General features: G+C 39.7%; 1 non-coding gene across 1 annotated transcript; it reads left to right on the top strand.

Moving 5' to 3' along the window:
- The first annotated feature begins 2,819 nt into the window (after positions 1–2,819).
- LOC130938157 (small nucleolar RNA R71) lies at positions 2,820–2,923 on the top strand. Its single transcript, XR_009069333.1, has one exon. It is a non-coding gene; the product is annotated as a small nucleolar RNA R71 (small nucleolar RNA).
- Positions 2,924–15,175: the final 12,252 nt, after the last annotated feature.

The following is a 15,175-nucleotide window of genomic DNA, read 5'->3' as shown; positions in this document are numbered from 1 at the left end:
CATGTCGGATCTCCGGATACTCATTTTTCTTGAGCTTGAAAGGGACCTCAGGGATCACCTTCTTCTTTGCCACAACATCATAGAAGTGGTCTTGATGGCTCTTGGAGATGAATCTTTCCATCTCCCATGACTCGGAGGTGGAAGCTTTTGTCTTCCCTTTTCCTTTTCTAGAGGATATTCCGGCCTTAGGTGCCATTGGTAATGGAAAAACAAAAAAAAGCTTATGCTTTTACCACACCAAACTTAAAATATTGCTCGCCCTCGAGCAATAAAAGAAAGAAGAGAAGAAGAAGAAGAAGAAAATATGGTAGAGAGGGAGAGAGGTAGGTTCGGCTTTTTGGGTGGGAATGGGAGGGAAATTGGTTTGAATTTTTGAAGGTAGGTGGGGTTTATGGGGAAGAGTGGATGGATGTGAGTGGTGAATAGGGTAATTGGGAAGAGGAATTGAGGTGATTGGTGAAAGGTGTTGGGAAGTGTGACATGGGGAAGAGTGAATTTGGATTAGGAGAGTGTGATTAGGATTAAAAGGTAAGGTGGGAATATGGTAGGTGGGGATCCTGTGGGGTCCACAGATCCTGAGGTGATCCTGTGGGGTCCACAGATCCTGAGGTGTCAAGGAATTCCATCCCTGCACCAAATAGGCATGTAAAATGCCCTTGTGCATCATTCTGGCGTTTAAACGCCCATTAGTGCACATTCTGGGCGTTCAACGCCCATGTAAAGCATGTTTCTGGCGTTGAACGCCAATTTCATGCTTGTTACTGGCGTTCAGCGCCAGTTTTTCCTCTCTGGGCACATTCCTGGCGTTCAGCGCCAGAATGTTGCTTGTTTCTGGCGTTCAGCGCCAGAATGGTGCTCTGTTCTGGCGTTGAACGCCAGCCAGATGCACCTTACTGGCGTTGGACGCCAGCCTGTGCGTCCTCCAGGGTGAAAATTTTTTCTTCTGCTGTTTTTGATTCTGTTTTTAATTTTCATGATTTTTTCGTGACTCCTCATGATCATGTACCTAATAAAACATAAAATAACAATAAAATAGAATAAAATAAAATTAGATAAATAAAATTGGGTTGCCTCCCAACAAGCGCTTCTTTAATTTCAATAGCTTGACAGTGGCTCTCATGGAGCCACAAGGTGATCAGGTCAATGTTGTATAGTTGTCCACACCAAACTTAGAGTTTGGATATGGGATCTTAACACCAAACTTAGAGTTTGGTTGTGGCCTCACAACACCAAACTTAGAGTTTGACTGTGTGGGCTCTTCTTGACTCTGAATTGAGAGAAGCTCTTCATGCTTACTCTCTTTTGTCACAGAGGGATGGCCATGTGCCTTAAACACAAGGTAGTCCCCATTTAATTGAAGGACTAATTCCCCTCTGTTGACATCTATCACAGCTCCTGCTGTGGCTAGGAAAGGTCTTCCAAGGATGATGCAATCATCCTCTTCCTTCCTAGTGTCTAAGATTATGAAATCAGCAGGGATGTAAAGGCCTTCAACCTTTACTAGCACGTCCTCTACTATTCCATAGGCCTGTCTCAATGACTTGTCTGCCAGTTGTAATGAGAACAAGGCAGGTTGTACCTCAATGATCCCCAGCTTCTCCATTACAGAGAGTGGCATTAGATTTATCCCTGACCCCAGATCACACAGAGCCTTTTCAAAGATCATGGTGCCTATGGTACAGGGTATTAAGAACTTGCCAGGATCTTGTTTCTTTTGAGGTAGAATTTTCTGAATCCAAGTATCCAGTTCATTAATGAGCAAGGGAGGTTCACTTTCCCAAGTCTCATTACCAAATAACTTGGCATTCAGCTTCATGATAGCTCCTAAGTATTGAGCAACTTTCTCTCCAGTTACATCTTTATCCTCTTCAGAGGAAGAATAGTCTTCAGAGCTCATGAATGGCAGAAGGAGATTTAATGGAATCTCTATGGTCTCTATATGAGCCTCAGATTCCTCTGGATCCTTAATAGGAAACTCCTTCTTGCTTGAGGGACGTCCCAGGAGGTCTTCCTCACTAGGATTTTCGTCCTCCTCCTCCCTTGTGCATTCGGCCATATTGACTATGTCAATGGCTTTGCACTCTCCTTTTGGATTCTCTTCTGTATTGCTTGGGAGAGTACTGGGAGGAGTTTCAATGACTTTCTTACTCAGCTGGCCCACTTGTGCCTCCAAATTTCTAATGGAGGATCTTGTTTCACTCATGAAACTGAAAGTGGCCTTTGACAGATCAGAGACTACATTGGCTAAATTAGAAGTGTTTTGTTCAGAATTCTCTGTCTGTTGCTGAGAAGATGATGGATATGGCTTGCTATTGCCCAGCCTGTTGCGTCCACCATTGTTAAAACCTTGTTGAGGCTTTTGTTGATCCTTCCATGAGAAATTTGGATGATTTCTCCATGATGAGTTATAGGTGTTTCCATAAGGTTCACCCATGTAATTAACCTCTGCCATGGCAGGGTTCTCAGGATCATAAGCTTCTTCAGAAGCTGCCTCTCTAGTACTGTTGGATGCATGTTGCCATCCATTCAGATTTTGAGAGATCATGTTGACTTGTTGAGTCAACACTTTGTTCTGAGCCAATATGGCATTCAGAGTATCAATTTCAAGAACTCCTTTCTTCTGAGGTATCCCATTGTTCACGGAATTCCTCTCAGAAGTGTACATGAACTGGTTATTTGCAACCATGTCAATGAGTTCTTGAGCCTCTTCAGGCGTTTTCTTCAGGTGAATAGATCCACCTGCAGAATGATCCAATGACATTTTCGAAAATTCAGAGAGACCATAATAGAATATATCTAATATGGTCCATTCTGAAAACATGTCAGATGGACATCTTTTGGTCAGCTGCTTGTATCTTTCCCAAGCTTCATAGAAGGATTCACCATCTTTTTGTTTGAAGGTTTGAACATCCACTCTCAGCTTGCTCAGCTTTTGAGGAGGGAAGAATTTATCCAAGAAGGCAGTGACCAGCTTATCCCATGAGTACAGGCTATCCTTCAGTTGTGAATCCAACCATACTCTAGCTCTGTCTCTTACAGCAAAAGGGAAAAGCATGAGTCTGTAGACTTCAGGATCAACTCCATTCGTCTTTACAGTCTCACAGATCTGCAAGAACTCAGTTAAGAACTGATAGGGATCTTCAGATGGAAGTCCATAAAACTTGCAGTTTTGTTGCATCAAGGCAACTAGTTGAGGCTTAAGCTCAAAGTTGTTGGCTCCAATGGCAGGAATGGAGATACTTCTTCCATCAAACTTGGACGTTGGTTTTTTGAAGTCACCAAGCATTCTCCTTGCATTATTATTATTTTTGGCTGCCATCTCCTTCTCTTGTTCTAATGTTTCTGAAAGGTTACCTTTAGAATAATTTAATTTAGCTTCTCTTAATTTTCTCTTAAGAGTCCTTTCAGGTTCTGGATCAATTTCAACAAGAGTGCCTTTATCCTTGTTCCTGCTCATATGAAAGAGAAGAAAACAAGAAAAGAAGAGGAATCCTCTATGTCACAGTATAGAGATTCCTTTATGTTAGTAGAAAAAGAAGGGGTAGAAGAATGAAGAGGGAGATTCGGAATTTTTTTTGGATGAAGAGAGGTGAAGAGAAGTGTTAGTAATTAAATAATTAAATAGAAGAAGAAAAGAGAAGGGAGATTTCGAAAATAATTTTGAAAAAGAGATTAGTAATTTTCGAAAATTAGAGATAAAATGTAATTAAAATTTAAAACATGAAACAATTAATTAATTAAAAAGAACTTTTGAAAAAGGGGTGAGATATTTTCGAAAATTAGAGAGGGAAATGTAGTTAGGTGGTTTTGAAAAAGATAAGAAACAAACAAAAAGTTAGTTAGTTGATTGAAAAAGATTTGAAATCAAAATTGAAAAAGATAAGAAGATAGTAAGTTAGATAAGATTTTTTTTTTTTTTGAAATCAAATTTTGAAAAAGATAGAATTTTTGAAAAAGATCAAAATAAAAGATAAAAAGATTTAATTCAAAAAAAAAATTTTAAAATTATTTACTTCACTAACAAGAAACTACAAGATAAGATTCTAGAACTTAAAGATTGAACCTTTCTTAACAAGAAAGTAACAAACTTCAAATTTTTGAACCAATCACATTAATTATTAGTGAATTTTCGAAAATATGATGTAAAGATAAGGAAAAGATTTTGAAAATAATTTGAAAAATGTTTTTGAAATTTTCAAAAAATAGAAAAAATGAAAAAGATATGATTTTTGAAAAAGATTTTGAAAAGATAAGATTTTTAAAATTGAAATTTTGACTTGACTTGTAAGAAACAACTAATTTTGAAAATTTTTGACCAAGTCAACCCAAAATTTCGAAAATTTGGAGGAAAATAAGGAAAAGATATTTTTTTTTATTTTTGAATTTTTAATTATGAGAGAGAAAAACAACAAAAATACTCAATGCATGAAATTTTTAAATCAAAACAATGAATGCATGCAAGAATGCTATGTATGTCAAGATGAACACCAAGAACATTTTGAAGATCATGATGAACATCAAGAACATATTTTTGAAAAATTTTTGATGCAAAGAAAATATGCAAGACACCAAACTTAGAAATTTTTAATGCTTGGAAAATATGAATGCAAAGATGCACATGAAAAACAAGAAAAGACACAAAACAAGAAAACATCAAGATCAAACAAGAAGACTTATCAAGAACAACTTGAAGATCATGAAGAACACTTTGAATGCATGGAATTTTCGAAAAATGCAAGAAAAAATTTTTTTAAAGCATGCAATTGACACCAAACTTAAAAATTGACTCAAGACTCAAACAAGAAATACAAAATATTTTTTTTTATTTTTATGATTTTATGAATTTTTTTGAATTTTTATTAATTTTTTCGAAAATAATGTGAGAAAAAAAACGAAAAATAAAAGAAAAATTTTGAAAAAGATTTTTGAAAAGAAAATTACCTAATCTGAGCAACAAGATGAACCGTCAGTTGTCCATACTCGAACAATCCCCGGCAACGGCGCCAAAAACTTGGTGGACGAAATTGTGATCCATGTTCTTTGTATGAAATTATTATTATGGCATCGGTTGAATTCACAACTCCGTTCAACTAACCAACAAGTGTACTGGGTCGTCCAAGTAATAAACCTTACGCGAGTAAGGGTCGATCCCACAGAGATTGTTGGTATGAAGCAAGCTATGGTCACCTTGTAAATCTCAGTTAGGCAGATTAAATTGGTTTATGGGTTCGAAAATAGAAATAAGAAAATAGATGAAATAATAAAAGGGATAAAATACTTATGCAGATTCATTGGTGGGAATTTCAGATAAGCATATGGAGATACTGTATGGCTCAAGGACGCCTGCTTTCCTACTGCTTCAACTCAATCCTTCTTACTCCTTTCCATGGCAAGCTGTGTATAGGGGTTCACTATTCGACGATGGCTACTTTCAATCCTCTCGGGAAAATGGTCCTCTGCGGCTGTCACTCGCATGGCTAATCGTCTGGAGGCATCACCTGGCCGAAGGCTACATCCCATCCTCGCAGTGAAAACTACGCTCACGCGCTCTGTCACAGCACGGCTAATCACTGGTTGGTTCTTGTGCCTACTGGAATAGAATCCCTTGATTCTTTTGCGTTTGTCATCACGCCCAGCACTTGCAAGTCTGAAGCACGTCACAGTCATTCATTACCGGAATCCTACTCGGAATACCACAGACAAGGTTAGACTTTCCGGATTCCCAGGATCTTACTCGGAATACCACAGACAAGGTGAGACTTTCCGGATCCTCATGAATGCCGCCATCTTTCTAGCTTATACCACGAAGATTCTGATGGGGAATCTAAGAGATACACATTCAAGCTCTGTTGCATGTAGAACGGAAGTGGTTGTCAATCACGCGCGTTCATAAGTGAGAATGATAATGAGGGTCATATAATCATCACATTCATCATGTTCTTGGGTGCGAATGAATATCTTGGAATAAGAATAAGAGAGATTTGAATAAAAGAAAATAGAATTGCATTAATACTTGAGGTACAGCAGAGCTCCACACCCTTAATCTATGGTGTGCAGAAACTCCACCGTTGAAAATACATAAGTAAAAGGTTTAGGCATGGCCGAGAGGCCAGCCCCCATGTGGTCACAAGACCGAATGATCAAAGATATCTAATACAATAGTTAAATGTTCTATTTATAATAAACTAGCTCCTAGGGTTTACATGAGTAAGTAATTGATGCATAAATCCACTTCCGGGGCCCACTTGGTGTATGTTTGGGCTGAGATTGTTCAATCCACGAGCTGAGGCTTCTCTTGGAGTTGAACTCCGAGTTATGACGTGTTTTGGGCGTTCAACTCCGGATCATGACGTTTTTCTGGCGTTTAACTCTAGACAGCAGCATGAACTTGGCGTTTAACGCCAAGTTACGTCGTCAATTTCCGAATAAAGTATGAACTATTATATATTGCTGGAAAGCTCTGGATGTCTACTTTCCAAAGCCGTTGAGAGCGCGCCAATTGGAGTTCTGTAGCTCCAGAAAATCCATTTTGAGTACAGGGAGGTCAGATTCCAACAGCATCAGCAGTCCTTTTGTCAGCCTTTTTCAGAGTTTTGCTCAAGTCCCTCAATTTCAGCCAGAAAATACCTGAAATCACAGAAAAACACACAAACTCATAGTAAAGTCCAGAAATGTGAATTTAACATAAAAACTAACGAAAACATCCCTAAAAGTAGCTTAAACTTACTAAAAACTACCTAAAAACAATGCCAAAAAGCGTATAAATTATCCGCTCATCACCTTGACCGAGAGAAGATTAAATTGAAGTTCTATCCCTGTTGAACTCTCTCAAGTGTAATAATAAAAGGGTTGTTATCCTACTTAGTTATCTCTTATATAATAAGGGAAAGTCAAGTACTCTCAAACTAATCCTATCGCTTGCGTCCTAATCCTTTCCTAAGAAAGGTTTAGAGTCGAAGACAGGAGAATTAGCCAACAACTTCCAATTAATATTAACACTTGAGTATTCCAACTCAAGTTTTTCCTTTTAATCAACTCCCAATCAAGTTAGAGAACTACTCCATTATCATAAATATAACTTTCACATAATTAAGAGAGGAATAAAAGAAAAATATGATAGTTAAAAACTAAAATTCAATTAAAAGTAAAAATAGTTCTTTGCATTAATAAATCCCAAAATCATGAACATACTTATTTAAACAGAGTCAATGGGCAATAAAAGAGTAAAGAATAGAGAGACAAACTAGAATGAGGAAGCTCCAACGGAGGTAATGAATCTTCTCAATATCCAAAGTAAAGCACTAAAACTCTAAAACTATGAATGTAAAGAAAACCTAGAGGAAGGAGTAGAATTCTCTCTATATTCCCAAAACTAAACTAAAACTATGCAGAATGAGAATGTCCCATGAGTCTCTGCTATTCCCTGGCTCTAGTCTGTGTTTCTGGGCCGAAAATTGGGTTTAAAACTGGCCTGAAATTGCCCCCAGCGATTTCGGCTATTTCTGCAGGTCGCGCATGTCATGCGTGCGCGCCAGGTGCGCGTGCACGTTGATTGTGCTTTTTGCTTATTGCGTGTCCGTGCCAGGTGCGCGTGCGCGTCAATATGTGAATACGCTAATGTGCGCGTACGTGCCAGGTGCGCGCGCGCGCCGCTCTTCGCTGGTCAGCTTCTTTGTTTTCTTGCGTTCCTTCCATTTTTGCAAGCTTCCTTTCCATCCTCTAAGTCATTCATGCCCTATAAAGCCTGAAAACACTTAACGCACGAATCACGGCATCGAATGGTATAAAGGAGAATTAAAAATATATAATTTAAATGTCTAGGAAGCAAGTTTTCAACCATATAGAATAAAATTGGGAAGAAATTGTAAAATCATGCAAATCATATGAATAACTAGGTAAAGAGTTGATAAAAACCACTCAAATTAGCACAAGATAAACCATGAAATAGTGGTTTATCAAACTCCCCACACTTAAACAATAGCATGTCCTCATGCTAAACTCAAGGAGACAAAAATAGTGAATAGGGAAAGTAAGACTCATGCAATGCAACCTATGTACATGAATGCAACTATATGATGAAATGTCCATGCCTACTTAGTTAAGAAAATAAACAAGTCTTCCAAGACAAACAGAAATCAAATTCCACTAATCCAAATCACACAATAAAAGTTAGGTAAACTTGGGAGGAGACAACTCATGAAAGCTGGGAATATAGAGTTAAGCTTGAACCCTCACTAGGAGCATATATGCACTCTAGTCACTCAGGTGTATAGGGTAATCCACTCTAGTCTCCTCCATTCACGCCTTCTAAAACCTTGTTCTTCATCTAACCAATCAACAAATATCTAATGCACACATGCAAATATCATGAGGTCTTTCTTAAGGTTGTAATGGGGCTTAGGCAAGGGTGAGGGTACATGTATGGCCAAGTGAACTGAAAATTGAATCCTTGATTATCCTAAGTTCTCACCTAATACACACACACATTCCTTATGCTTCTGAAATCATGCCTAACTACCCATAGTCTCACTTTGTATGTTGCATCTACTCATGCACGTAATTATTCTTTTTATTTCACCTCATATGCATTGATTCTTTTTATTAAACTTATCATTTGGGGTGCTTTCATTCCCCTAGACTTAAACTGAAATAATCATCTTTTTTTAGAGCATTGTAGCACCAATGGATTTGGTTTTCATAATTTCACATGAGTAGCATTCAGACCTTAGATATTTATCAATTAACATACATTTTTATTAACCCAAGCTCTCATAGTTTCCCCACACTTAGCTTGCACATAATCTCTATCTTAAGCTAACCAAGGATTCAATTAAGGTAAGTACTTATTTTTCTGCTTAAGGCTAGTGATGTGGTAAAGAGAATAACAGGGGATATAGAGGTTCAAAGTGGCAACAAGGGATAATTAGAATGGTAGGCCATTTAGGATAGTGAGTTGATAACAAATGATGGCCTCAATCATACATATGCATGAATACATTAAATAATGGACATATAGAATGGAACAAACCATAGATTGCAATCATAGAGGAGAAAAAACACACAAGAATAAAATAATGGTTAAATGCTGTAACCATACAATTAGGCTCAAAATCTCACTGGTTTATGTGTTCCAGCTCTAAACCATGTTCCAATTTATAGTCTTCAAACAAGTTTAACATAGGATTTTGGTTTGAATTAGTGAAATTTTCAAAAATAGGGTCTTTGAAAAGGACTTATTATTTTTCAACCAAGCAGAGTACACATGCAACTAATTATTACTATGCAATCTATTCTATCTAAAAAAAAAGAAAATTTATCTATTGGTGCTAAAAGAAAGAAAAGTTACCTCCTGAAGTCAAGTACTAACCGACCTCCCCATACTTAAAGCCTAGCACCATCCTCGGTGCCATCAGTCAGGAACAAAGGGGGGGCTGGTAACAGCATCTCCACATGTGGGGTCCTCATGGCTGCCCGTGCTGGCAGTTGAAGTGGAGTCCGGAGTGTCTGGGTCTTCTTTAGGTGGGTGGTTTCCAATAATCAGCCTCTTGAGGTATGTGAATCGGTGCTTGTTATGGCGCTCCATGCGTTCCATCTGCCGGTCTTGCCGGTCCAACCTTTGAAGTATCTGAAGGAGCAGCTGATTTGTTAAAGGTGCTTGTGATGTGAAAGAAGAAGGGATATCTCTGGCCGGGTCTTCAGTCCGGCTGGTAGTGACTACTGGGGTCTGATGTATTTCCCACTCGGAACATATTGATCATCCCGAGGAAGCATGGCTTTGGTGTCTCCAGCTCTATAGGAGACTCTGGCTGCCGAGACCAAATCTAAAACCAAGGCAGGAAAAGGTAAGTTACCCGCAATCTGTACGTATCCCATGGCTTGCCGAATGTCTTGGTAAGTTGAGGGGCTGGTCTGTAAGTATACACTAGATAAGAACAGCCATGTCTGCAGTGAAGGAGGACTCGTGAGTGCTTAGAAAGATGTAGTGGGACATAATCTATGCCCACACGCGAGCCTCCAAGGTAAGTGCGGAAGCCAATATGCTCTTAGGCCTGGATCGATGATAACCGTAGATCCACTTGCTGCCAGGTAGTGTTATAATTCTGAGAACGTCGTCCCAGTCAAATTGGTATTGCTGGCGCTTGAGAGAGGCTTCTTGAAATACGTCCAATCCTTCTGGAGCAGGAGGGAGATCTAAAACTTGCTGAATGGCCCTTTTGGAGGTGGGGACTTGCTTTTCACAGACATAGACAGACTACAGCTTTGGCATGTAAAAATTGGAGTAGAATTCAACTACCCATGAAAGGTTGACCTGCCTTGGCTGCCTCCGTAAGAATCCCTAATGTCTTCTGTCAATGTGCGGGCTCCACCAAATCCACAATGTTAGAGGGAGGATAAGAAGGTGCTCATTGTTGTAGTTCCTTGCCGCCAGAATGGAGAACATCTGCTCACAAAAGCGGTTAGTGAACCGCGCAGTGTCCCTTGATGGGAAGGCTTTCTCGGTCTCCTCAACCTTAATGATCCTCTTGACCTGCTTTGTTGAAAGTTTGACTGATGTTGAGGGTGATTCTTCTGCCAATGCCCTTTTTGTTCCTCTCTTTGCCGGTGGTTTGGTAGCTGCTTTCTCTTTTCCCTTCTTGGTGCCATCCTGAAAGAAAAGGAGAAAGGTACATGTAAGTCCAAGGGTTGGAGCAAGAAAGAGGACAGTACAAGTGATAATCTTGCCAAGGTAAAGAAGGATGTCGTTAACACATGGTCGCGACTTCATGTAAATAGGACATCAATGAAAATATAGCAAGAAAGATGAAGGCAATTAAATGCAAGATGTTTATTAGCATGCCGGCAAAGGCATGAGTAGCATAGATCAAGCATCAATTGCGAAAAATGTATTATCACTCGTAACAAACTAACAATCACATTTGTGTTGACAATTATAATTAATTAATAAAATAAGATGAGGAATTTGTGAAAAACAGGCATTAGAGTAGAAGAATAGAATAATTAGGAATGTATAATGCCATACGGATTTTTTCACAAAAACTTAGTATGCACGTTGAACATGATAGGGAAAGAATTAAATTGGAACATGCAAGCATCCCAAAAATAATTAATATTAATTGTCAAACAACTCCACAATAATAATCACAAGCAAGTAAAAGAAAGTAGTTACCCAAATAGAGTTAAAGCACCAAGTAAAATAATACAAAGAGAAATAAAGAGAAGAAGAAGAAAAAGAAAATAGAAAGGGAGAGAACCTTGAAAAGAGGATGAAAAGAGAGATAATGGATGATGTGAGTGAGAAAGACGTAAGAGGAGAGGAAGAAGAAGAAGATAGAGAAGATAGGTAGAGAAGATAGATAGAAAAGAAGAAGTAAGGGGGAAGAAAGAAATTAGGATTGGGAAAGATAGAATTAGAACTAGGGAGGGAGAAAGAATGAAAACTGGGTGGCGAAAGAGTGAATAATGCGACGCAACCGACACGGACGCGCATTGCGTGCACTCGCGCGTATTGCGCAGAGGGGAAGGGACGCGTATGCGCCAGGTGCGTGTACGTGTGGGTCAGTTTGTGCTTCTAGCACAGTACCCGCCCCATGCCAGCACAACTTTCTGGCAAAACAAGCTTTACGTCGATTTTGACATCGACGCGGATGCACACTGCGTGCGCTCGCGCGGAACGCCAAGAGGGGCAAAGGCGCGCACGCGTACAGTACGCGTGCGCGTGGGATGGAAGGTGCCCAAGGCACGTTTCCAGCCCAGCTCCTGCGTGACTCTCTGTTCAAATTCACCCAATTCATTTTCACAAGGGACGCGGACGTGCACTAGGCGTTGGCGCGTCGATCTCCTCATTTTTTTATGCAAATATGCAGATGTAAATGCAGACTATATGCAGAATAATGAGAAGAGTCATTAAATAAAGCTAAAAAGAGAGAAGGGAACGATCATACCATGGTGGGTTGACTCCCACCCAGCACTTTTCTTTAATGTCCTTAAGTTGGACGGTCCACTAGATCAGTCTTCTGCTGTGGGTGGATCCTTCAAGAGGAAGATCTCCAGCTCCTTACTTTTCTCTATCTGCTCACCGTGATATAGCTTAAGACGATGTCCATTTACCTTGATGAATTTAGAGCTCGAAGGATGACTTAGGTGAAAGACTCCGTATGGCTCTGCCTTCTCAACTCTATAAGGACCTTCCCATCTTGATCTCAACTTGCCTAGCATAAGCCTTAGTCTGGAGTTGTAGAGGAGAACTAATTCTCCAGGTCTGAACTCTCTCCATTTAATGTGCTTGTCATGCACAACCTTCATATTTTCTTTGTACAGCCTGGAGTTATCATATGCTTCTAGGCGAAGGTTCTCTAATTCTTGTAGTTGCATCTTCCTTTCAGCTCCGGCCCTCTCAAATCCCATGTTGATTTCTCTTACCGCCCAGAATGCCTTGTGCTCTATCTCGATTGGGAGGTGACAGGCCTTTCCATTAACTAAGCGGAAGGGGCTCATCCCTATAGGTGTCTTGTACGCTGTCCGGTATGCCCAAAGTGCATCTTGTAGCCTGGTGCTCCAGTCCTTCCTATGAGGCTTGACTATCGTTTCTAGGATACGCTTTATCTCTCTGTTAGACACCTCTGCTTGTCTGTTAGTCTACGGGTGGTACGCAGTTGCTACCTTGTGAATAATGCCATGCTTCTTCAGTAGAGCGGTCAGTCTCCTATTACAGAAATGAGTGCCTTGATCACTCACGATTGCTCGTGGTGATCCAAAGCGACAGATAATATGGTTTCTAACAAAGGAGACAACAGTGTTAGCATCATCAGTACAGGTGGAAATTGATTTCACCCATTTGGAAACATAATCTACAGCTAACAATATATATAAGAAGCCGCTAGAGTTGGAAAATGGACCCATGAAGTCAATACCCTAAACATAAAAAATCTCACAGAACAACATAAGTTGTTGGGGCATCTCATCCTTCTTGGATATATTACCAAACCTCTGGCATGGGGAACAAGAACTACAGAAGGCAGCAACATCTTTAAAAAGAGTAGGCCACCAGAATCCACAGTCTAAAATTTTTCTTGCTGTTCTTTGAGGGCCAAAATGTCCACCACTCTCAGAGGAGTGGCATTCCTCTAAAATGGATTGGAATTCTGATTGAGGCACACATCTTCTAATTATCTGGTCAGTACTGGTGCGCGTAATTGTGATCATCAACAATGGCGCCAATAGACTTGGTGCTCTCAAACATGAATCACACTTTGTCACAACTTCGCACAACTAACCAGCAAGTGCACTGGGTCGTCCAAGTAATACCTTACGTGAGTAAGGGTCGATCCCAAGGAGATTGTTGGTATGAAGCAAGCTATGGTCATCTTGTAAATCTCAGTCAGGCGGATTCAAATGGTTATAAAGGTTTTCGAATACAGAGATAAATAGTGCATAAAGTAGAGATAGAAATACTTATGTAAATCATTGGTGGGAATTTCAGATAAGTGTATGGAGATGCCTTGTTCTTGTTGAATCTCTGCTTTCCTACTGCCTTCATCCAATCCTTCATATTCCTTTCCATGGCAAGCTGTATGTAGGGCATCACCGTTGTCAATGGCTACTTTCCATCATATCAGTGAAAATGGTCCAAATGCTCTATCACAGCACGGCTAATCATCTGTCGGTTCTCGATCATGTCGGAATAGAATCCATTGATTCTTTTGCGTCTGTCACTACGCCCAACAATCGCGAGTTTGAAGCTCGTCACAGTCATTCAATCCTTGAATCCTACTCGGAATACCACAGACAAGGTTTAGACTTTCCGGATTCTCAAAAATGCTTCCAATGGGTTCTAGCTTATACCACGAAGATTCTGATTAAGGAATCCAAGAGATATGCGCTCGATCTAAGGTAGAACGGGAGTGGTTGTCAGGCGCGCGCTCATAGGTGAGAATGATGATGAGTGTCACGGATCATCACATTCATCATGTTGAAGTGCAGCGAATATATTAGTATAAGAATAAGCATGAATTGAATAGAAAACAGTAGTACTCTGCATTAAAACTCGAGGTACAGCAGAGCTCCACACCTTAATCTATGGTGTGTAGAAACTCCACCGTTGAAAATACATAAGTGATGATCCAGGCATGGCCGAATGCCCAGCTTCCCTAAAATGGCTTATGAAATCGAAAATAAGGGAAAAAGACCTGGTCAAAGACTGACTCTAGTACAATAGTAAAGAGTTCTATTTATACTAAACTAGCCACCAGGGTTTTCAAAAATAAGTCTAAGTGCAGAAATCCACTTCCGGGGCCCACTTTGGTGTGTGCTTGGGCTGAGCTTGAGCTTTACATGTGCAGAGGCTTCTCTTGGAGTTAAACGCCAAGTTGTAACGTGTTTTTGGTGTTTAACTCTGGTTTGTGACGTGTTTCTGGTGTTTTACTCCAGAATGCAGCATGGAACTGGCGTTGAACGCCATTTTGCGTCATCTAAACTTGAATAAAGTATAGAGTATCATAAATTGCTGGAAAGCCCTGGATGTCTACTTTTCAATGCAGTTAAGAGCGCTCCATTTGGAATTCTGTAGCTCCAGAAAATTCATCTCGAGTGCAGGGAAGTCAGAATCCAACAGCATCAGCAGTCCTTTTTCAGCCTGAATAAGATTTTTGCTCAGGTCCCTCAATTTCAGCCAGAAAATACCTGAAATCACAGAAAAATACAAAAACTCATAGTAAATTCCAGAAATGTGAGTTTTGCATAAAAACTAATAAAAACATCCCTAAAAGTAGCTAGATCCTACTAAAAACTACCTAAAAACAATGCCAAAAAGCGTATAAATTATCCGCTCATCACAACACCAAACTTAAATTGTTGCTTGTCCCCAAGCAACCGAAAATCAAATAGGATAAAAAGAAGAGAATATACTATAAATCTCAAAATATCAATGAAGCTTAGTTCTAATTAGATGAGCGGGACTTGTAGCTTTTTACTTCTGAATAGTTTTGGCATCTCACTTTATCCTTTGAAGTTTAGAATGATTGGCATCTATAGGAACTCAGAATTGAGATAGTGTTATTGATTCTCCTAGTTAAGTATGTTGATTCTTGAACACAGCTACTTTTATGAGTCTTGGCCGTGGCCCTAAGCACTTTGTTTTCTAGTATTACCACCGGACACATAAATGCCACAGACACAT

The sequence above is a fragment of the Arachis stenosperma genome, chromosome 6 (genome assembly GCF_014773155.1).
Source record: "Arachis stenosperma cultivar V10309 chromosome 6, arast.V10309.gnm1.PFL2, whole genome shotgun sequence".
Taxonomy (NCBI): Eukaryota; Viridiplantae; Streptophyta; class Magnoliopsida; order Fabales; family Fabaceae; genus Arachis; species Arachis stenosperma.
This window is presented reverse-complemented; position numbering and strand designations above follow the sequence as displayed.